At 39.4% G+C, this 24,652-nt stretch overlaps 1 protein-coding gene across 8 annotated transcripts in view; it reads right to left on the reverse strand.

Moving 5' to 3' along the window:
• The window catches only part of LOC129014678 (golgin subfamily A member 6-like protein 1), a 112,158-nt gene that overhangs the window by 63,623 nt on the left and 23,883 nt on the right, over positions 1 to 24,652 (reverse strand). For 3 of the 8 annotated variants that reach the window (XR_010124065.1, XR_010124060.1, XR_010124057.1), the window contains 2 exons: positions 23,576 to 23,714; positions 21,442 to 23,435 (listed from right to left, as the gene is read on the reverse strand). The exons of 1 other annotated variant lie outside the window; for it this stretch is intronic. The gene's annotated coding sequence lies outside the window, so the exon portion shown is untranslated. Of the gene's footprint in view, positions 1 to 5,081; positions 5,097 to 7,785; positions 7,832 to 14,490; positions 21,256 to 21,441; positions 23,436 to 23,575; positions 23,715 to 24,652 lie in introns of those variants that run through there. 4 more of the 8 variants (XR_010124063.1, XR_010124058.1, XR_010124066.1 and 1 more) reach the window with 3 other exon arrangements.

Consider the following 24,652-nt stretch of genomic DNA (forward strand, 5'->3'; position numbering starts at 1 on the left):
TCTGATGTGTCCCAATGCTGGTGCACACCAAAGTTCCCTGGGGAGCAGAAGTCGAGGCCCCAGCCCCAAAAGTCAGATCCAAATGAGACCAGGCATTGGTGTGTTTAAAAAGCTCCCCAGGTTGAACCCTCATACACCGTTGGTGGGAATGTAAATTAGTACAACCTCTATGGAGAACAGTTTGGAGGTTCCTCAAAAAACTAAAAATAGAGCTACCATATGATCCTGCAATTCTACTCCTAAGTACATATCCAATTACCAAAAATATATCTGCTCTGTCATGTTCGTTGCAGCACCATTCACAATAACCAAGATTGGGAAGCAACCTAAGTGTCCATTAACAGATGACTGGATAAATGATGTGTGGTACATATACTCACAATAGAGTACTATTCATCCGGTAAAAAGAATGAGATGCTGTCATTTGCAACAACATGGATGGAACTGGAGGTCATTGTTAGGTGAAATAAGCAAGGCACAGAAAGACAAACTTTGCATGTTTTCACTTATTTGTGGGCGCTAAAACTTAAACCAATTGAACTCACGGAGACAGAGAGCAGAAGGATGGTTACCAGAGGCTGGGAAGGGTAGTTGGTTGGATGGTTAATGGGTACAAAAAAAATAGAAAGAATGAATAAGACGTACTAGTTGCTAGCACTACAGAGTGACTATAGTAAAAAAAAAAAAAAATTAACTGTACATTTAAAAATAACTGGCTGGGCATGGTGGTTCATGCCTGTAATCCCAGCACTTTGGAAGGCTGAGACGGGCAAATCACTTGAGGTCAGGAGTTTGAGACCAGCCTGGCCAACATGGTGAAACCCCATCTCTACTAAAAATGCAAAAATTAGCCTGGCATGGTAGCGCATGCCTGTAATCCCAGCTACTCGGGAGGCTGAGCCAGGAGAATCACTTGAACCTGGGCAGCAGAGGCTGCAGTGAGCCAAGATTACTCTACTGTACTCTAGCCTGGGCAACAGAGCGAGACTCTGTCTCAGATAAATAGAGATAGATAGATAGATAGATAGATAGATCGATTAAAAAAAATTACTAAGAGTATGACTGGACCAGGTGCGGTGGCTCACGCCTGTAATCCCAGCACTTTGGGAGGCTGAGGTGGATGGATCACTGAGGTTAGGAGTTCAAGACCAGCCTGGCCAACACGGTGAAACCCTGTCCCTACTAAAAATACAAAAATTAGCTGGGCATGGTGGCACGCACTGGTAGTCCCAGCTACTCAGGAAGCTGAGGCAGGAGAACCGCTTGAACTTGGGAGGCGGGGGTTGCAGTGAGCCAAGATCACACCACTGCCCTCCAGTCTGGGTAACAGAGTGAGACTCTGTCTAAAAAAAAAAAAAAAAAAGAGTATGAGTGGATTATTAGTAACACAAACATCAATGCTTGAGGGATATCCCATTTACTCTAGTGTGATTATTATGCATTGCATGCCTGTATCAAAATATCTTATGTACTCCATAAATATATACACCTACTATTTACCCACAAAAATTAAAAATTAGAATATATATTTTTTAAAGTTCCCCAGGTATTTCTAATAGACAACTGAGGTGGAAAATCCCCTCATCTACAGGCCTGCAGCAAAGAGGGGGCTGGCCCGTGTCCAAAGGGTGGGATGAAGAGAAATTCTAAAAGCATTAATCCATCAGCTGAAGAGAAAGAAATGTCCTTTCCCCATGATTTCATACCTGCGTAGAGGTGGCCATCTATGAGTGCAGTGGCAGAACGAAGGAGGGGGTGCCCACTGGTCCGGGTTCCAGAGGGAGCACTCGGCCATAACTGTGTTCTAAATAGTCTCCAGCTCCATCACAGGCCAGAGGTGCCTCGAATCTGCTGCTAGGAAAGCTCATCAGAGCTGAGGAGGAGAAAGAGACAGCTATAGAACTTGCAGCTGACAAGGAGCCAGGACAGTAGGAAGTGGCAGGGCAGGAGGTAGCTGGGTCACACCCAGGAAGGAAGGCAAGTGGGTCCCCAGCTCTTCCAGACAACCCTAACAACCACAGTGTTGGTGTCTGCGGGGAAGCAGTTTCCCAGCTGCAGAGACCCTGCCCCTCCAGCCCTTTGCCTGCTCCACAGAGGGGAAGCCAAGCAAAGATCCCTTCCTTCCTCTCCCACCTGGGGAGCTCCTGGTTGGCCGGCCCAGCTCCTGACTTCCATGACACAGAAACAGAAAGGGCAGAGAGATGAGGCAGAGCATGGGGAGGAAAGAGAGAAGGGAACAAAAATTGGGCCCCAGTAGATGGTGGCTTCTTGAGGGGGGACGGTAGGAGGGTGAGAGTGAGATGCCGTGGAACAGCAAGGACAGTGGCCTTGAGAACAGGGCCACATTATGACTTTCAGGGGCCCTTCCTCTATAACAAGCAGACAGATTAAAAAACATATTTTATGACTATACTGGTATAAAGACAAATACAATCCATGCTAGATTCATTATTACATACCCATTATTATGATATTCATTTTTCCCTTCTGATTTTAAAAGAAATTCATGACATTCATGTGGGTTCCTTCCAGTTTCATGGGCCCTAGGCATTGTTCCCCCTGGGTGTAAGGGATAAGTCAGCCCTGCTTGAAAGAAATACATCGAAATGTGTATTCTCCAGGAGTGCCATTCTACTTGATTGAGGATTTTTTTAAGTGTTCTTGGTTGATGATACTTCCTCGGTTTTCTGCAACAAGCTCGGATAAGAAGGAATAATAAGGCTGGGTTTGGTGGCTCATGCCTGAGGTCAGGAGTTTGAGACCAGCTTGACCAAAGTGGTGAAACCCCATCTCTACTAAAAACACAAAATTAGCCAGGTGTGGTGGTGCATGCGTGTAATCCCAGCTACTCTGGAGGCTGAGGCAGGAGAATCACTTGAATCCGGGAGGCAGAGGTTGCGGTGAGCCAAGATCACACCATTGCACTCCAGCCTGGGCAACAAGAGTGAAACTCTGTCTCAAAAAACAAAAATAAAAAAGAAGAAATAATAAAAGCAAACAGTGACACGGGGCCTCCTCCAGCTGGCACTCCCAAGCACTTGCCATGCACTAAATCATTTCATGGCCTCAACAGCCTAACGAAGCAGGGACTGCTCTCCTGCCCAGTGACAGAGGAGTAGCTGAGCCCAGGCAACCCGTTAACTCTCAAGCGACGGGATGAGTCTGTTCCTCATGTTACCTACACCAGGTAACGTGCTGTCCCTCCCGTGGTGGGCGGCTCACGCACCTCTGCAGCAGCGGCTCCAGCCACCCCTCGTGGCACTCACAGTGACAGTCCAGGAAGGTCAGGACATCGCCCCTCGCCGCAGACGCCCCCAGCAGCGGGGCTCGCACCAGGCCCTCTCTCTTGGCGTGGATCAGGCGCACCTTGGGCAGTCCCGAAAGCTCGTTGGCCAAGCGCTCCTTCAGTTGCTCTAGGGAGGCAAACAAAGCAACAGGGGTCACCGTGACAATCTTGGAGAAGCACCTCATCCCAAGCCGGGGCCTTCTAGAAACTCCCTGTCCCAAACAGAAGATGAAATAGACAGGAGCCTCCTTTGCTCTGCCACCTGGGACATCCTTACCTCACCCAGAACCAAGGTTGGAAGTGCTCCGAAGGCCAGGAGGAGGCTGGGGGAGGAATTCCAGAACCGCCATTTGCTCCCCATCAAAACACATGCACGCTGAATTGTACACTTCAAATGGGTGAATTGAATGGTGTGTGAATTTATTTCCATAAAGCTGTTACAAAAAATGCTTTATAGTTTTGACTCATGAGCATTTAAAAACCAAAAAACACATGAACCATCTAATCGCAATTTTTATAAAAACAGTAGTTATGCTAATAGAAATTTTCTCAGGAGTACTTTACAGTTTCAGTAGTAGTAACAATAATAATAGCAGCTAAAACTAAAGAGGACTTGCTGTGCCAAGTACTACCTAGGTGATTTCTAGATAACCCATCTGATCCTCATAACAATCCTCTGAGGCAGGTGCTAGTATTATCCCTGTTTCACAGATGAGGGCCCTGAGGCCGGAGAGGCTAAGTAACTTGCCCAAGGTCATAGAATAAGTAAGTTGAAGAGCCATGAGGGGAACCCCGCTCCAAATTCTACAAGCTAACACTACCGCCCAGAGCAGCCACCGGAGTGAGAGCCTGTCTATAAATAAATCAATAAATAAAAGCATTCATTGGTTGATTTTTTTTTTTTTTTTTGAGACAGGGTCTCACTCTGCCAGCCAGGCTAGAGTGCAGTGGCACCATCATGGCTCACTGCAGCCTCAACCTCTTGGGCTCAAGCGATCTTCCCACCTCAGCCTCCCAAGTAGCTAGGACTACAGGCATGCACCACCACACCTAGCTACTTTTTACATTTTTTGAAGACATAGGGTCTTCCTATGCTTCCCACGTTGGTCTCAAATTCCTGGGCTCAAGCAATCCTCCAACCTTGGCCTCCCAAAGTGCTGGAATTACAGGCATGAGCCACCGCGCCCAGCCAATTTTTTAAAAAATCCAAATTATAACCACAAATAAGTTGATTGCAGGAATAAGGCAGGTAACTTTGCAAGCAAAGCTAATTAACCACTGTACCCAGTGAACCCATGAGTGCAGCATGGCTGCCCCGCACTCGTGATGGATCTTGTCAGTGTTAATTTTAAGTCTGCCTGAACTGTCTCTCTGCATCAGAGAGGGCCTGACACCCTTTCATCAAGCTCACACTGACACTGCAGAAATGGTGGGGAGGGGAGGCAGGGCAGGACTTCCTAACTCATTACAGGTTAAAGCAGGGCAACACGCCTGTTTTCCCATGTTCTCACAATGACAGGAAGGGAAGCTTGGTCCACACTGCCTCACATTTTTATGAGAGAACTGAGATGTGTCAGAGGAATTCCTACTGTATTCCTGCCTGCTGAGGAGCTATTTAATCCCATTATGATAAAATAAATAATCTGCTCTTTGCCTTTAGATTAATATATTTGTGAAATGCTGTTTTTTTCATTTTGCAACTTTTTAAACATTATAAAAATAGAAGTTATCATTTAACAAGAGCTCACTAAATGCCAAGCACCTACCCAGCACATTGATCTCCTCATCTCATTCAATGCTCACGATGATCCTACAAAGTAGAAGCTATTATTATTCCCATTTTATAGAGGCTGAAGCCAAGTTTGAAACTGGTTAGGGTCATTGCCCAAAGTTGTATAGTCGCTAGGTGTTGGAAGGGGATTCAAGCCTGTGCAGTGTGGCCCAGAACCAGTGTCCACACGGAGAGATTTAAAACAACCCTGGGGAGAAACAGAAAATCGAAATGTAGATGAGCACCTACTATGTGCCAGCTGCTACATGAGATTCTGTCCTATACATGATCCCATTTATTCTCCACTATAATTCTCTTGAGATAGGTGTGGACAGACCCATTCACAGGTGAGAAACTAAGGCTCAGAAAAGACAAGAAACTCTCCCAAGGCACCATAGCTGGATCATGGGAAAGCTCGCCTCAGACCCAGGTGCCCTGACCCCTGAACTCAATGCCTTCTAGGCTATAGTCAGCTCCAGCCTGGCTTACCCCAACCCTGCTTACCCCAGCCCAGCTTACCCCAGCCCGGCTTACCCAGCCCGGCTTACGCCAACCTGGCTTACCCCAGCCTGGCTTACACGCTGTCACAGACACTGCTCCTTGTGCCTTAAACCCATTCTCCCTGTGACCTGTAACTGAGCACACAGCCAGCAGGATAAAGGCCACAGCTCCCAGCCTCCCTTGCAGCTATGCGTGGCCAGGCAACCACACTCTGCTCAACGGGATGTGTGGAGAACTTCCAAACAGTGCCCTCGGGGGGAAGGGTGTGGCTCTCCTTCCCCTTTAAGCCTTCTGGTTGACCCGAGTGAGCAGGAGGTGAAAAACCAGCTCAGTCCATGAGGACCAAGGCAGCAGAGCACCCTAGAGAAGGTGGGAACAGGTGCAGAAGGAGCTGAGGCCCCATCCACCAAGGAGCCACTACACCCATTCTAGACTAGCACACCAGATTTGTGATGTGAGAAGTCTATTTCTATCTTGTGTGAGTCACTATTGAGTCTGTGAAAACAGCCCAATGCACACACGTATTAGAACACACAGAGGCCAGTTTTGAAGTCAGAGCAAGTGCAGCATCTGAGGCAGCAGAAGCCCCATCAGCAGGGGTTGCTTCCCTTTGAGACAGGCTGTAGTGACTGAGCCCACAGCTCTACCTGCTGTTACGGCCTTGACACTTGCCCTCGGTTAAGCTTAGCTGCTCTCACTTCAGCTAGGTCCCAAGGATTCACGGGCTGATGCTACTCCATTGGCACTGCCAGTCCCAGCCAAGCCAAGGCTCTGCTGCATGTGGGCACCACAGAGGCCCCTCCACCCTCCTTGCCTCCATCCTCACCCAGCCCCTCCCCTGCCATCGGCCATTCCCCACACAGCTGGTTCAGTGAGCTCCTCAGATGGATGTGGACCTTGCTGTCCCCAAAGCTCCCCATCAAGCTCACACTTAAGCCTCAACCCCTTATGGTGGCCTCCAAGGCCCTACCAGATCTGGCCCCGCCCACCCTACAACCTCACTTCCTACATCTCTAAAATGCTTTTAAGCTCATTTTCTGGCTCTTGCCTACTCCGTTTGAGTGATGAGAGGTAGGTTTTCAGATACTCTTTAGGATGTTTTTTCTTAGTATAGCTAAAGGTTTTTTAATTTTGTTTATTGATTCAAGAAGAGTATTAAATAGGGATGGTAAGACACAGCTCTATTATGAATATATTCCAAAAGAAGAGTCAAGATGATTTGCTGATAAATTTGAGGCTGTAACTGACACTCAGACATAAATAAATCTACATGATTAGCCGAGATAGAGAAGAAGGTCGTGAAATAAATGGAAGTCAGAATGTCTGCTGTCAGAGAACAACTTAACATGAGTAGGAATTCTGTTAGAGAGGACCAATTTCTGTAATAACTTCTGGAGTTTGAGAGTTTTCTTGTTTCTCTACAGTGAATACTTTGTCCACTGCACTCCATCCCTTCCTGAAGAGGAGAAAATTGTACATTGAGAGACATGAAAGAACAAGGTTCTTGAGACAGAAGCAACAAAAAGAGCAGATAATTCATGCCCCCTAAAAGCAATGGGGGTTGAGAATTTGGCAACACCTATGTGTGGATATGAGAATAACATTGTGACAGTGTAAATAATTCCAGAAAATTAGAAGGTGATTAAGAGAAGTGTATAGGAAGTGGGCTGTGTATAGGAAATTGGGAGTGAAGAGGAGTCTGGTGGTATGGACAGAACATAAGACAGAGTGATGGAAAATAGAAAAGAACAGGTAGGTGGGGATAGTGAGATTCCACACAGTCTGAGCAGAGGTGCTACTAAGCATCAAGAAAGTCTAATTATATCAAAGAGTCCCCCACATCCCTGCTCCCATTCTTGAGGATTCCTGGAGAACACAAGGAATTGGAGAGAACTGAGTATCTGACACTTGGATGCTGCGTGTCTCAAAGCTATCAGCAGAGGGCACACTGGGAAGACTTTTACATGGAGCTCACAAACTGGTGGGGCCAAAGGACAGTTCAGAAAAAATCTGACTACGATTTCAGGGATTTTCTGAAATATTTGGGAATGAGTTATTGTGAAAAACAATGAGATTCCTTCTAACCAAGCTGATGGAGAGATTATAGCATGCAGTGTATAATGTAATTTCATTTGGAGGGAGGAAGAAAAGGATATCCACTAAGTGGATAGATAAGAGGTTAATGGGAAGGTGTGGATGTGTGAATGAATGGAGGATAGATACATACCCAGAAGATGGTCACATCAACATACTGACGATGATGTATGATATAGCTGGAGGGGGAGAAAGAGAAAGAGAAGAACTACTATACCACAGATGAAGAAAGATTTTCATGTTTTTAAATTTCCACTCCTCCTGTGTTGTTGAGTTTGCATATATAATATTTATTTGTAGTATTTTTAGGTAAGAGAAAGGAAAGTACAATCATTTTGGGTTAAGAGAAAGAAGAGTATAATTTCAAAAGCAAATTTAGGCCATGAGAAGAGAATGGAGTATAACCTGGTAGGTAGAAATGTCTATGTTTTGGAGATGGTATATGTACTTGAGTGTGTTTTCAGATACATGCATAGGACTTGCTGCTTTTTGAATTGGCTATTCTTTCTTCACCTTTCAGATTTCTCAACCGTAAAGACTTGCTCTTATGTCTGAGTTGCTAGATTCTATTTTCGACAGTATAAAAAGGACTTTTCTCACCCAAGGTATTTAACAAAGGGAGAAAATCATTCAATTCTGCTTTCATTTGCACATTTGTACAACTTTTTCTCCTTACCACCATCCGTGGAGTCACCTGTTATATATTTTTTGATTTTTAAATTTTTTGTGGGTACGTAGCAGGTGTATATATTTATGGGGTACATGAGATGTTTTGATACAGACATGAAATGCAAAAAAAAGTACATCATGGAGAATGGGGTATCCATCCCCTTAAACGTTTATCCTTTGAATTACAAACAATCCAATTACACTATTTATGTTATTATAAAATGTGTAATTAAATTATCACTGACTATAGTCACCCCATTGTGCTATCAAATAGTAGGTCTTTTTCTTTCTTACTATTTTTGGTACCTATTAACCATCCCCTCCTCCCCGCTGGCTCCCTACTACCTTTCCCAGCTATTGGCAACCATTCTTCTACTCTCTATATTCTTAAGTTCAATTGTTTGATTTTTAGATACTAAAAGTAAGTAAAAAGAGGCAATGTTTGTCTTTCTGTGCCTGGCTTATTTCACTTAACATAATGACCTCCAGTTCTATCCATGTTGCTGCAAATGACTAGATCTCATTCTTTTTTATGGCTGAATAGTACTCCATAGTGAATATACACCACATTTTCTTTATCCATCATTTGTTGATGGATGCTTAGGTTGCTTCCAAATCTTAGCTATTGTAAACAGTGCTGCAACAAACATAAGAGTTCAGATATTGCTTTGATATACTCATTTATTTTCTTTTGGGTATATGCCCCACAGTGGGATTGCTGGATCATATTATAGCACAATTTTGAGTTTTTGAGGAAACTCCAAACTGTTATCCATAGTGGTTGTACTAATTTACATTCCCACCAACAATGTTCAAGGGTTGCCTTTTCTCTACATCTTCACTAGCATTTGTTATTGTCTGCCTTTTAGATATAAGCCATTTAACTTTATGAAATGATATCTCATTGTATTTTTCATTTGCATTTCTCTGATGATCAATGATGTTGAGCACCTATTTATATGCCTGTTTTCCATTGGTGTTAGGCCACCATTTGCAAAATAAAAGTACTGACCGAGTAAGTTAATTCTTTACATTCTCATTATATCTACAATCACTAGCTTTTTGTTAACACTTCTGTAACTTTAGAATTCTAAGAAAGTAAAAGAGCTAAAATCCGAACAAAAAAAGTCTCAAAAATTTGAAGAGGGATAAAATTTTCGGAAATAAAGTAAAAAAAGATATTTTAACTAATGATTAAAATAACTTGCAAGTTATTTTATTTTTCTTTTTTAAAAAAGTCATTTAATTGTGGAGTCCAAGGGTCAGGCATTAAAATAATTGCTCTTAGGCATCAGAAGTGATCTGCCGTGGCTCTTAACTACAGCAGAACAAGAATCTAGATTTTCCTGGCCTGCCCCTCATTCAAGATTAAGGCCTGATTAATCTAAATTCGCTGGAAAGGACATTGAGAACTCTCTTGAAAAGAGTGAGATACTGTCTTCAAGTTGAGACTAATGAGGAACAATATACACTTACAGAAGCTTGAGTTTCTAACACGGCTCCTATTGATTATAAAGAGTTAGAGCAAGAAGATATTCTGTTCCAAAGTTCTTAACAAACAGAACTGAAGAATTAGAAACCTCTCCTGGATCCTGAATTTATAATGCATTCAAGTGCTGACATCGTGTTAAAAAGCAGAAGGTAAGAGAAGTGGATGTTCATTTTACATGGTGAAAAAGCAGTAAATCATAATGTTTGCACTTTCTGGGGCTTCATTTCAGTGGTTACTTAGTGAGTTAAATGTGCTTTCACATGACAGAGGGCAGCAGGCATTCAAACCTCATAATGTTTCCTATTTTGAGGAGTTGCATTATGAGTTCATTTCATGTTGATTCCATGAGGTACTTAGCAGTTTGAATTTGTGAAATGTTAACTGGTCTAAGGCCTTAGTCAGCTGAAAACTGTAGCTCTAAGGAAACAGTGGCCTTATTTTCTACATAATACTAGATAGCTGATGGGCAAGTGGAATTTTTGTCTCTATGATGTAAAATGTGTATTAAATTTCTGTGTTTTTCTTCCAAGAATTTTCCTCAGAGTAATAAAACCAGGTAAAACTCAATCTTAATATTAACTAGCTTGATTTGATTCACTTTATTAAGTAACTGAAGGTCCAAAGAGCAATTAGAAGTTATTATAGAAAAATGTCTATAGTTGCTGTTATCATTTCATTTTGCCATTTATATAAATATCATGAAAAATTCAGAAGGCAAGATTTTTAGACTAGAATTTTTGTTGAAGCTATGCATTGTAAAATTAAAACAGAATCAGAGCTGGAGGGAAGCTTGAACACATTCATGAGCCCCCTTCTCTGTCTTTAAAAAGCATGTTTCTAAATGCTCACTAGGGAGTAGAGGGGAGCATAAGCAAGAAGATAAGGATATTTGTACCACATCAATTATCCATTCAATTCAGCGACACAATTCTCATAATGTAGTTATGAATACAAATGCTAGTTCTTCTGCTGAATGAGAAGATGGGAAGAAGAGAGAGCAATGGTTAATCATGTAACAAGAATGTTCAAGGTATAGTACTGAGAGATTTTTCAGACCATATGCCAAAAGATGCGATTATTTCTTTAAAAAGAGGCTAAAATGCATTTTTCTCTTATTGAAGTGGGTATTTTGAATGCCAGTTGTGGGCAAAAATATAGAACTAGTAATAAGAACATGGAAATTAGTCCAGACGTCCAAATTAACGGGGAACAGAAAGCCACAATGTTAAAACACCAAATGTGATTTTCAAGTAAAACAAGCAACCAAAATTGGACAGAACACATTGTCAAAAATTAAAAAGTTGAATGGATATCAATTAAGTGACTTTTCAGCAAAAATTAACCATAAATACCACAAAATGATTCAGTGGTAAATCAATACAAAATCATATGGGTCAAATTACATAAGAAAATTGGCAAAACCTATGAGAAGAAAAATCCAGAACTGTGAATTTTTTTCCAAGCAGATAGGCAGAACTTATAAGAAAAATCTAGAACTGTGAGCTGTGCCCTGAGCCACAGTGACCAATGGTTGTCATCAGCTTATCCACAGAGAACATAAAAATTAAAGCACTAGAAAACAGGGTTAAGAACTGGACCCCTACTCTCCATAGTGTTCAGACTATCTGAATCATCCTTCCTTAGTGGAAGCCCTGGCATTGATCTTTCAGCAACAGGCTGCACAATCTGAGTTCAGGACTTGAAGACATGACTACAATTCCTGTTGCACATCAAAGTGTCTTCACTTCTGTATTAGTCTGTTCTCACATTGCTATAAAGAACTACCTGGGACTGTGTAATTTATAAAGAAAAGAAGTTTAATTGACTCACAGTTCTGCAGACTGTACAAGAAGCATGGCTTCAGTCTGCTTCTTGGGAGCAGACTGGGAGCCTTGGGAGGCTTCAGAAAAGTTGCAATCATGGCAGAAAGAGCAGGAGAGAGAAAGCAAAGTGCTACACACTTTTAAACAACCAGAATTCAAGAGAATTCACTCTCTATCGGAGAACAGCAAGGAGGAGGTCCACCCCCATGATCCAATCACTTCCCACCAGGCCCCTCCTCCAACATTGAGGATTGCAATTTGACATGAGATTTGGGTGGGGACACAAAGCCAAACCGTATCAGTTCTTTGAGGTTAATCAGACAAAAACAGTTGATGAAAGTAGAGATTTCTCCTCAACAATTGCTTAATCTTTGTCAAGATACAATATGTACCTTATGTTTTACAGACATGTAGAATAATTTACAAATTTCAAGGAACCATTTTTAAATAGCTTTCTCAAGAAGCTCAGCACCTTAAAGAGTCTTCTCTCAAGTTCACCCATGATCCCTCTGAATATAATTTTGTCATTAAATTTATATCTGTATTAACAGTCACTCTAATTTCATGGCTAATACCCAAGAATAATCTGATATACTTGAATAGGCAAACATAAAATCATATTTATGACATAATAATCTGATATAATTGAATAGGCATACACATAATATTTATAACATAAATACAATTTTGAAATCCAGTTAATCATCTTGAAATACTTAGAACTTGAGCCTAGTGAACTGCTGCTAACTACATTGTTCACAGCAAGACAATCTACACACATTCTAATTTTCCTCCTTTTCTGTTTTCTTTCTTTTGTGCTTCAAGGATGCACAGAACTTTAAGTCTCAGGTAAATTCTATTAGAATCCTTCATCGTGGTCCCCAATGTGCTTGACCTTTAACGTAACTATTCATATAGCACACCATAAAGGCTTCTAGCCTTCTGATTCATTTGAGGGAGAACAAATTACACTTAGCTTGAGACTTTTCTTTTAAGCCCTGCTTGTGTTCTTTATGTTTTGGAAAAAAGCCGAAGTTGGTGCTAAGTTAAGATTAGTTTCCAGGGCCTTCTAGCAGAAGTGAGTCAGAATATTCCAGCTTGTTGGTGATGGTATGCACCAGAAAGGCAAGTATAGTAAGAATTGTTACCCTGCAGCTGGCAAGTATTAATAGCAGCTTAACATATCCAAGAGGTTGGGGTGAGTTACAATAAACACACTATTCTAAACAGACCTTTCTTCTTCCTCCCATTTTGATTTTATAATCAACACAATGCTGTCTGCACTCAAGCAGCTGAGATGTAATCCTTGTTAGACTGCTCAGAGAATGGCTGAAGACAAACATAAGGTCATCACTATCCACCCTGACCTGATTTGGCTCTCTCTACCAGTGTTTACCCCTTTGTCTTCAGGATGCCCATGTAGAGAAAAGTGCCTGGGGCATGAGATAACAGGACCACTTGCCAACCCAAAATCTACCAAAATTGTTTATCCTGTATCTGATCTCTCTCCTTCTCTTTATTCCCATCCTACAATTTCTTCAGCCCTTTTTTTAAAAATTTTTATTTTGTCTTAAGTCTCTCTTTCTCTTTTGCCTAACTTCCAACAGGAATCATCACTCCCTCTCTGTCTATTAGTTATTCTGCAAAAGTTCTCTGTAGATTCTCTGCAAGAGGAGAGAGGAAGGACTCCGTTTGATCTAATCTCAGGGTGTAGCATGTAAAAACAAGTCAAAATGTTCATATTGTAGAAAGCTATCCTCTCTCCAGCCTCCTTTCTGAATGTTATTATTCTAAAAGAGCATCTATCTACTTTCCTCTGTTAAATATGTTATAAAATGCCCACTATCTTTGGTAGAAAACAGGCATAGATAAGGGTAGAGAAGAAAAGAAAACCTTAATTTCTCTGATGTGAAATTTTAAATTAAGACTTTATAATTTATCATGATTTAAATATTTAATTTCTTTCTATGTTAACCTCATATTAGTATGGCTATAAAATGCTATTATTATCATATCAAAGCATTTTAATATTTTTTTCAAAGAGGGTTACCAAAACAGAAGCACAATAGATATACTCTTTCTATATTCTTTAAAATGCCAGTCATAATGATGAGTCAGCCTGTTTCTATTTCTTTCTACTGACCAATGTTATTGCTAATCTTCCAATTTTGATGGGGATGTAGGGGGAGAGGTTTTACTCCACTATTGCGTCCATTGTTATTTGTGGCAATTGTCAAATTCGATTCATAAATTATTATATTTCTTTATTTCTGAACAAATGAGTTATCAAATATCTTCCTGGTAACTCCCATAAGGTGTATCTCTTCCTGTAATTTGTGCAGTGTGATGATCAGGAGCCAGTAAGATGCACATTAGATAACTTCAACATTCTCTACAGAGACTAGTCATTGGGAAGCCAAAGAAAGATGAGGAGGAAGTATCTCCAGTTATACATAAAAATATATTTTCTATTATGCTTCTTTGCCATTTTTTAAAAAAGTATCTTATTCAGTTTATTCAATGAGACAATGAGAGAGAAAGACGGAAACAGAAGAGAAAACGGAGAGCGAGGGAAATGGTAAAAAAAAAAAAAAAAAAAAAAAAAATGCAGCCTGATGAATAAAAGGAAGAATGGTGGGAAAGAGATAGGGAAGAATGAAGAAAGAGAACAAGAGGGAAGGAAGGGAGGAAGGCAAAGAAGGAGGAAGGACAAAAAGAAGGGAGGAAGATGGGAGAAAGGGAGTGAGGTTTTTCTTTCATTTGGGAAACATTTCAGTGGCTCTTCCTTGCCTTAAATGATGAAGAGATTCTCTCCACTGAACCCACCTCTACCTGTGTCTCTGCCTCCTGTGCACACCCTTTCTTCACCCTCACACTCAGTTCCCTTTGGCTATTGAAAATGCTCTGCTCTGTTTTGCTCCCATACCTTTGCATATGCTGTTTTCTTAAGTTGCCTTTCCACCAACTTTATTATCTTTGCTTGTTTGTTCCTGGCCTTGGCACTAAGTTTCTTTTTCATAGTTATACTAAAGATGTATTTTAATAGATGTATTTATGTAGAAACAGCAGTATCCTCACACATCACCAAGATTATGGCCAGGAGTCTTTCTTATTGTTTATGTAAAGTCATTTTTTAAGATTAAAAAAACACTATCTTCTCTCATAATTTGAAAAGAATTGTTAAAAAGTGCACATGTTAACTCAAAGAGTATAAATTTTACAATGCTATTTCAATCAAATAAACAATTTTCAGATTTGACTGCTCATCTTTCTGCAGGGGAAACAAAAATATTAAAGGGATATGAATTCATTGCCAATAAATCTTACAAAAACAACAATCAACCCGTATGTTCTCTTTAGAGATAAAGATGAGAGGTTAATTCTAAGTATTAATAGAAAACTTTAAGGACACACAGCAGAAGGAGACTACCACAAATGATGGCAGCTGTCAATTAGTCTAAATGGAAAGAAGAGGTGAATGCCTATAAGGCCTCAAAAAGGGCAAGCATGGGGAACAGACCAATGGGGATGTGGTGGAGTGGGAAGTAGCCCTCAGGCAGAATTACTCATCCTCATTGCAGCTCCTCTGCTTGGAAATGCTTTCCCATTGTGGCCAATTTTTTTCAATTTTTATGCATAGATTTTTCTGACACTGTAACAATCAGAAATCTGAGACAAAAGATATATTGGGAAATGATGTATTGAGCTTCCATAACCCAATGTCATTTACCATTCAATTAAGTTGAAAATCTCCCTTTATTCTGATTCCTTAGCCTCCAAACTATCTTCTAATTACAGTTTAGCTTTCAGTGTAGTACTAAGTACAGGTAGAAAGAAGATAGGCTGACTACCCAAACACAAACATTCATACTTGCATTACTCTTTTATGTCATTGGTATTTTGACATGTCTCAATCTAATGATCTGAATTGTGAGAGCCCAAATATAAGATATTCACTTTGCTACCAAGGTGACTTTGGTCTGTAGCAAATTTACAAAGTTACCTGCCCAGTGAAGTCTCTGGCAGACCGCCAAGGGACTTTACCCAGTGACATCACTCTACTTAAACTAGGTACTATTATTATTGTTGTTGTTGTTATTATCAGTGCCTGTAGAAGTTGTTTATACATATTTTAGGGTGAATTATAAACATGACTGCTACACTGTTAACAAATTGAGAGAAGTTAGATACACTAAGACAATGAGATATTTGGTTGTATATATAAAACAGAGAATGAAATAAGAGATGAAGCCCAGAATGCCTGAGAACCAGGATGTTCTGATAAATTGCTAGGGTGAGGAGTATGTGTGTGGGAACTTACTGTAGCATGATGAAATGGGTTATTCAGGATGAGAGGTAACAAACATAAAATAAAAATGTGAAAAATAAAGTGGAACAGTTTCGAATGTCAGCTAATTCAAAATGGTGCCTAGGAATAACTTTTACCCTAAGAAATAAATGAGTTATTTTTCCATATTTGCCATTCTCTCTTCTTCCACTTTTATTCCCTCCTCTTTTTTTTTTTTAATCACATGACTTTATCTTTCCAGAAGTAAAAATCCTGCTTTCGCTTTGAATACTTTACTTTTTTAGGCACATTGGAGAGTTTCAACACTGTTAGCAAAGAACACTTATAATTCCAGAAACTTCTCAAAATCAATCTTGTAATTTTAAAATAGAACTAATTGTCTTATGCGACCACACACTACCACCATGACTTTTGTCATGTTGTTCATAATTTTAATCAATGGATCATTTCCCACCCTGTAGTCCAAGGCAGACAACTGAGGTTCATCATTTTATCCTTCCTCTCCCTCCAGCTCTCAGCCAATAGTTTCTCAAAATTTTTTGTCCCTCATTCTTAATTACCTCTTACATATTCTTCTCTTATCCAGTCCCACTGTCCCTACCGTGGAACAAGTTTTCATTATCTCTTGTCTAGAGTATTTGAGTAAGAAGTCAATTGAGTCTATGTGCTCAAGGAGATTCATTTTAATGCAAGATGCAAAGAAGACCCAAAATGCAAAGACCAAATAAAAAATTGATCTGTGGTTTTATTTATTAATTCATTTAACAAATGAATCCGAGTGCCTACTTTCCATAGATTTGGTGCTGGGCAATGGGGATGTATCAGTGACCAAAATAGATTATTTTTCTGCCCTTGGGGAGTTAAAATCTTACTTGAAAGAGATATATGATAAACAAACAAACAAACAAACGCAATGCTTACCGACTGTGATAAGGGCTAATTAGGAAATAATATGATGTCACAGTTAAAAGTGGGGATGAGGACAAAAGACAGACACAAGGAACAAAGATCCTTTCCTTGACTGAACTCTACTCTGGCTCCCCTGAACTTTTTCAACTAGGCCTGAGTTTTGGACTTCCATGTTTACCTCTGTACTGTCCAATTGTAGCAGGAATCCTGCTAAGTCAGTTTACCAGAACCTCTCACCCTTGCTATCTAGTCACCCTCCATGTCTAATTTGGTTCCTTATCCTCCACCATCTCCAAGGTGATGTCTGTTCGCCCTGCCCTGTCTTCAGCAAAAATTCTGCTAAGTCGGTTTAGCCAGCATTCTCTCTTCACTATGATGTTTCCTCTTAATTACTTTTCACCTACTGACCCACACCCTGCTCCTTGGCTATAAATTCCCCCTAATTCATGCAGTATTTGAAATTGAGTCCAATCTCTCTCTTTTTTTTTTTATTATACTTTAAGTTCTAGGGTACATGTGAACAACGTGCAGGTTTGTTACATATGTATACATGTGCCATGTTGGTGTGCTGCACCCGTTAACTCATCATTTACATTAGGTATATCTCCTAATGCTATCCCTCCTGTCTCCCCCCACTCCACGACAGTCCCCACCCTGTGATGTTCCCCACCCTGTGTCCAAGTGTTCTCATTGTTCAATTCCCACCTATGAGTGAGACCATGTGGTGTTTGTTTTCCTGCCCTTGGGATAGTTTGCTCAGAATGATGGTTTCCATCTTCATCCATGTTCATACCAAGGACACGAACTCATCATTTTTTATGGCTGCATAGTATTCCATGGTGTATATGTGCCACATTTTCTTAATCCAGTCTATCATGATGGACATTTGGGTTGGTTCCAAGTCTTTGCTATTGTGAATAGTGCCGCAATAAACATACGTGTGCATGTGTCTTTAGAGCAGCATGATTTATAATCCTTTGAGTATATGCCCAGTAATGGGACTGCTGGGTCAAATGGTATTTCTAGTTCTAGATCCTTGAGGAATCACCACACTGTCTTCCACAATGGTTGAACTAGTTCACAGTCCCACCAACAGTGTAAAAGTGTTCCTATTTCTCCACATCCTCTCCAGCACCTCTTGTTTCCTGACTTTTTAATGATTGCCATTCTAACTGGTGTGAGATGGTATCTCATTGCGGTTTTGATTTGCATTTCTCTGATGGCCAGTGATGATGAGCATTTTTTCATGTGTCTTTTGGCTGCATAAATGTCTTCTTTTGAGAAGTGTCTGTTCATATCCTTTGTCCACTTTCTGATGGGGTTTTTGATTTTTTTCTTGTAAATTTGTTTAAGTTCTTTGGAGATTCTGGATATTAGCCCTTTGTCAGATGAGTAGATTGTAAAAATTTTCTCCCATTCTGTAGGTTGCCTGTTCACTCTAATGGTAGTTTCTTTTGCTGTGCAGAAGCTCTTTAATTGGATCCCATTTGTCAATTTTGGCTTTTGTTGCCATTGCTTTTGGTGTTTTAGACATGAAGTCCTTGCCCATGCCTATGGCCAAAAAAGAGCCCGCATTGCCAAGACAATCCTAAGCCAAAAGAACAAAGCTGGAGGCATCATGCTACCTGACTTTAAACTATACTACAAGGCTACAGTAACCAAAACCGCATGGTACTGGTACCAAAACAGAGATACAGACCAGTGGAACAGAATAGAGCCCTCAGAAATAATACTACACATCTACAACCATCTGATCTTTGACAAACCTGAAAAAAACAAGAAATGGGGAAAGGATTCCCTATTTAATAAATGATGCTGGGAAAACTGGCTAGCCATATGTAGAAAGCTGAAACTGGATCCCTTCCTTACACCTTATACAAAACTTAATTCAAGATGGATTAAAGACTTAAATGTTAGACCTAAAACAATCTCTTTCTCTTACTGAAAAATCCCCTTTCAGTGATCCCTATGCCTATTGTAATACCACCCTTTGAATAAAATCTTTCTTATTGTCTTAACAAATGCCATGATTTTTTTTCTTTAATACAAGAATAGTCTTCAAAGCAATTTGGGAAAGAAATTTGAAATTGATACTCTGCTAATTCACTGTAGATGCCTCTGGGATCCTCCTAATACATCATTCTCTCATCACATTTTGAAGGAGCTTAATACACTCAAGCTATCTTCTGCAGTTGCAACCATACACTCTGGCACTATATTGCTACTGAAGTACATTTCCCCTATTATTTCTATTAGTCACTACATATTGTGTGCTTTAGTTTTTTTTTTTAAATATGCATAGTTTAATTTGGTATATAAGAGACTTTCGGGAAAGCATACCACGGACATAAACTTATTTTCATAATTATATTCTAAATTTCATGGTAGAAGAGGCCCTTAGGTACATGTGACAATAAACAAATAATTGCTTCAAGGTTCATGTCTGTTCTTAAATAATTATATATTGAGCAACCTTTGATTCAGTTTCACAGTATTGCACGTTTGGATACTAACATTTCTGGTTATTAAACAATATCTTAAAAGCTAAAATCATTTGTTTAGAAATAATTGTGAAAGTGCATTATTGAAAACCAGAGATTAGTTTGAATCATCAGTTGTCCACAAAAGTGAGAAAAACAATTTTAAAAATAATGAATTATGTAAAAAGATCAAATCGATTGTAACTTTTTAAATGTCATCTACTCTCAAGTTCAGTGTAGCCTTGAATCCTAGTAAAAGGTATTGAAGAGCCAAATGTCTGAAAGATTAAAACATTTTTCCAAAATATAACATACAGGAGGTTTAAAAAAACCCAAAAAACAAGCTCTACTTTCATTGTAACCTCTCCTTAGTGTTAAAGGAAAAGGTAATATTTGACCAAGGAAGTTTAAGGGGCAAACTCATGTTAGAATGACTGGCTAATAGAAGTTAACTTCACCTCCCTTAATGTCTAACTGGCTCTTTAACACTCAGAGATTTAAGTGCTGGATTTAGAAAAGAAAAAAAAGAAAGAACTTTAAAAGGTGTTAACTCCATCTTGTGCCATAAAAGAGGAGATGTTTAATTAAGCCACTGGTAGTTCTTGGGTGGTTTTCAGTTAGTTTTATACTTTTGAGATGAAAGGGTACATGCAAAATTATGTACAAAGTACCATTTTGAAACTTTGGAAAGGTCAAGGAGAAAATAGCTGGATATCAAAAGCTGAACTTTTCAAGGTTTTTCTCTGATTTTTCTAAAACAAGATAGCCTCCTCCACCCCTTAATAGTTCTTCAAGGCCTTTTTGGTAGCCAAAATCTTTGTTCTTTTCTTTTAAGCAGCTTTGTAACAGAAGAACTAAAAATTAATTATGGCTGTGGAACTTTTACACAGAAGAGTTTAAAAAGCACAGACGTAAAGAAGGGAAAAAGATGAGGGCCCATTTCTCTTATATTGACAGGACTGGCTTCAAACAATGACCTTGAATCATAATCATCCTAATGAGCTCAGAATATTTCACTTTAGCAAGTGAAACTATAATCAAATCAGTTTCTGAAAGCTCTACTAATGAGCATTTCCTTTGATGAAAACATAGTTAACTGTCTTAGTCTGCAGGAGGTGCACTACAGTAAGGGGCCAGCTCCTGACAACTCATTAACTGACCTGGGGAGAGAGTAATTTGAACACTTTTGATAAAAATTTCAAGGCTTTTTTTTAACTTAAATTACAATTCATGCACTTTTATAAATAGTATATTTTTTCTAAGTTGGGGGAAACTAGAGAGAAGACTTCAAAGCTGTGGAACAAAGTTTGTCTACCACATTTGGTCTGTTGGATCACCAGAACCAGGAAGCGAAAATATGTTTAATTAGCAACTGCTAACTCAGAGCCAATGCCTATATTGTATTTTTACAAGCTTTATTTTTATGCGTTGGTATGATGTTAAACGAACTTGGTGGAGCTACATTTTATAAGATTTAGAATTGAAAATTGGAAGTCACAATTATTTACTATGAGTCTGAACAAAGTCTTTTTAAAATACTTTCTCCGTCCAAACAAATCACTCAATTTACTTAAAGCAGCAAAATAGACGTAAATGAAAACCAAATGCAGAAATGTGACTTGCCTTTTTTTCATTACTCCTCAAAAATCTGCCCCCCCCCAATAAATTTATCATTTTAACTACTGTTCTGCTGTATTCGGCATTAAGAAATGATCTCTCTCTCTCTTTCTCTGCAGAGCAGGCTTGCTGTCAAAGCAGAATGTAAAACAGAAGAATAGTTCAGCTGTTTTAAGTATCACTGGAAGACAGATCTTCGTTGCTTCAGAGGGCCCATTCCTTGTCTCCTCCCTCTGCCAAGCTTCCCTTTGCTTTTCAGGGGTGTTCTACTTATTTTATATTTGTCATATTTTCTTCCTGTGTTCTGCAAGGCAAACCACAGAGATGGTTTGTGTCATAGGCACGTGAGACACTATTCTCAACTTGTCAAGTGTTTAATCTCTTTCTCTTTCTAGCTCTCTCTTGCTCTCTGTCTCCCTTTTGCCTCAGATTGAGATAGAAAAATATTTCCAATATTTTGGCATGCAAGTTATTGGACAGAGACAGGACATTGACAAAAAGAGGTTTTTATTTTAACTTCTCAAAATTATCCCTCCCTTTCTCTAAGCAGCTTTAAAAAGACATGCGACAGCTGTAAAAAAAGTATTCATTTTGATCTCGTGTATACGTATGGCATGTGTAATATGTATGGTAGATTCTTGTTATTTGCAGCAGTTCTGTTCTATAAAGTCACAATGCACTCTGAATTAACAAACATTGGATACTGCATCATTGCTCCTGTGGGAAATACAGGGTTAAGTTCCTGCTTACCTCTGGTCAAAACATTTTTGTCAACTGATTAATACATAATCTTGTTTTATGTGTTTCTGTTTAAATACATTGTACTTAATATATGTTATTAATATAGTAACATTGAACTCATAGCCATGTTAAAAAATATTATTCTGAAACTTGTTAAAATGGTAAGGAAGACTTTATTCAAGATATCGCAGAAGGGGCATTGCAATAGGGAAGAGAGAGCAGGCTCAATGCCAAATATAGCAAGGACAAGTGGTGATTTATCGGCAAGGAGGAGGGGAAGAGGTTCACTGAATGAAAAATTGCTAAGAGGAAACTAAGAGAACAGGAGGATTTTTTGCTAAGTTGGCCTAACAAGATTCTAGTTAAAGACAGGCCAAGGACTTCTTTGTTACAGGTGAGAGACAGGAACCTGATCAGATAGATATAAGGGTGGAGAAATTCTCCCTAAACTGACTTAGCAGAATTATTTGCTAAGACTGGACTGGGCAGGCCAAAGATGAGACGGGGCCAACATTGAGGTCTAATCAGAATGAAGGCTCGTATTCGCCTGACTAAAGTTTGGTCATAGAGAATCTTTGTCAAGCCAATGGCACTATAACTTATGCCTAAACAAAACATACCTAATACTTGTATTTTTTTCCATAAAGCAATTCACAGCCTTCTTGCACTTGGGAAAAATGGAGAGCTCTTTAGCACTGTAATTGAGTGAAATTTTAAACAACAAAATCACTAACAAAAAGCACAAAAATGTGAAAAATGCTGCACGAGATAGACTGACCATGAAAAGGACACTTGTTTACAGTATGAAAGCTGGGACAAGAAGGCTGAGGGTCCTACCTCCACTGGGAAAGTGTGCTTCGGGTGACTCAACTACTTTACCGCTCTGCATAAAATGTGCACACATGAACACAAAAACACATAGGTATGGATTCTGGGGTTACAAATACATTTTAGCTAGTAGGGGGAATCTCAAATAATGAGGATTGACTGTACACACAAACATGCACACACACATATATCTATACCTACATCCAAATCTATATGAATATCTATTTCTGTATCTGTACATATATCTATATATAATCCATATCTGTATCTATTTGAAGAACGCTAGCCTTTTTGATTAAATAATATCAATGTTTAAGAAAAAAAGATAAGATTTGGAGTCTGATATTTTTATTTGGGGCTGGGGGGAACCACTTCTGGAATACTAGAAAATTCAACCCAATATAAACTAAGCAACAAACTTGCAATGTTAGCCTGATAATTCCATAATTGATTTAAGAATATCCTAAATCAGTTTATATTCAACAAACATCTAACTTTCTAAATTAGAATAATGTATTATTGTTTTTCCTAATAAGTTCCTACAATTATATTCAATACTATCAACTCAGCAAAGTAAAAATTAGTGAATGCCTTAAAGCTAAAAACTGGTATTTACAGATTCGATCCAATGCAGGCATGGTGGCTCATGCCTGTATTCCCAGAGTTTTGGGAGGCCAAGTTGAGAGAGTCACTTGAGGCCTGGGGCTCAAGACTAGTCTGGGCAGCATAGCGAGATCACATCTCTAGCAAAAATTAACTTGGTGTGGAGGTGTGCACCTATAGTTCTGGTTATCTACACAGGAGGCTGAGGCAGGAGGATCGATCACTGGGGCCCAGGAGTTTAAATTTATAGTAAGTCATAATCACACTACTGCATTCCAGCCTCTGCAACACAGCAACACAGTGAGACCTTGTCTATAAAGAAATAAAGAAAGAAAGAAAGAAAGAAAGAAAGAAATATTATATCCAATGTGAATGCCATCACTAACTGCAACAGTGTGAGATTCTAATATCAAACAGTGTTTGAACTAGGGAGAAGCCCCTCTTCCGCTTACATCCTGGGCCATCTCTGTGTTGGTCTATCCCATTATTTCTTCAGTCAACCTTCTTTCAGTAACTTCTTCTGTAACTTCAGTAACTTCTTCTTTCTTTCTTCAGTCATAGACAGAGGGTTTGCTTTCTCAATCTGTTAACCTGACAGCAGAAAACAGAGGTAGCCTTTTTTGGAAAATAAGAAAGGTCAGGCAGAAGTCATCCCCTTCTAACAGTCCCACAATAGTGCCTCTGGAGCAATAGGGGCAGCTGGCCAGATGCCCACATCCTGCGTATGCCCCTTTCTGGTCTATAAACAAGATTTTACTATAAATATCTAGAGTGTAGAAGCTGTTTCCAGTTAATCCAATAAAACTTGTACCCTAAGCTTCTCCTTCATTACACACAATCAGAACAATTTTGCCAATTCACGCATTATCCTAATTTACTCAAATTCTCAGTTGCGTTTGTCAACCATGCTAGAGAGCTTTTCTCCCTTATGAAGACTCTAAGCAGCTTTATGACATCATAGAAACTCTACAATTTCCACATCTCCCTCTTTTTTTTTGGAAGGATGTGCCCTAATGTGAGCAACTTATGTTTTCCCTTCCAAGGGGAATGCTATCTAAACACAATTATTAGAGGTGAATGGAAGTAGTTTGGGTACAAGGAGGTCCACAAGGAAGAGGGAGATGAGACAAGGCTCTTGTAGAGACTATGGCCACCTCCTTTGTGTGTTTGACCAGATGGGAAAGGAAATTCAACTCTATGGGTGTAAAGAATAAGAGACCCAAGATCTTGAGCACACAGTCTTTTTTGTGCTCTGTGTAATTGGTAAAGCACTGGGAAGAAAGGTTTGAAGATTGTGAAATGTATTACATCTTTTGGAATATGAAATAATTCTGCTAGTAGTTTATGGAAATCTAACAGAAATAATTTTTTGCCTGTTCTAAACATTTTTCATGGATTTTTCTCACTTTTTTATAATTTATAAAAGGGAATCCCTCTGTTGTTCATATAATTTTTACAGGGACTTTGAATAAAATAGTTGATACACTTACTAATGTACCTATAAATAAATATGCCTTCTCTCATATGAC

The sequence above is a fragment of the Pongo pygmaeus genome, chromosome 16 (genome assembly GCF_028885625.2).
Source record: "Pongo pygmaeus isolate AG05252 chromosome 16, NHGRI_mPonPyg2-v2.0_pri, whole genome shotgun sequence".
NCBI lineage: Eukaryota > Metazoa > Chordata > Mammalia > Primates > Hominidae > Pongo > Pongo pygmaeus.